This window comes from Anopheles stephensi, chromosome 2 (genome assembly GCF_013141755.1).
Source record: "Anopheles stephensi strain Indian chromosome 2, UCI_ANSTEP_V1.0, whole genome shotgun sequence".
Lineage (NCBI taxonomy): Eukaryota > Metazoa > Arthropoda > Insecta > Diptera > Culicidae > Anopheles > Anopheles stephensi.
In genome coordinates, this window is record NC_050202.1 from 20,220,001 (window position 1) to 20,220,413 (window position 413).

Here is a 413-nt window from a genome sequence, read left to right on the forward strand (position 1 = left end):
GTATGTCCCGCGTCTTGATGCTCCTGTCTCGACTAAATTACCAACAGCTGACAGATTCGGTGTCGCTCCCCTTTTCTCTCTGTCACTCCACTTAGACAAGGATTGCTGGCGCTACCGGTGGTGATGCACTTGGATCGTACCGGGGCGTTTCGTCTGTCTATCGCCTAAAATGGAAACGTCTCGTGCGATCACAGAAGAAACACTGTTCCCCTCGTTACCACACGGCCGCGACATCTCCTCTCCCTGCAGATGTAATCCCCCAAACAACCGTATCAGAATAGCTACTACACACATGTGTATTTGTATCATAGCAGAGCCAGCAGTGGGCACCGCGAATACTGTCGGCGCACCGCCGTACCAAAGTGCGCTTAACATAGATTTCTAAAAATAAAGCCTCTATCGAAGTACCGGCA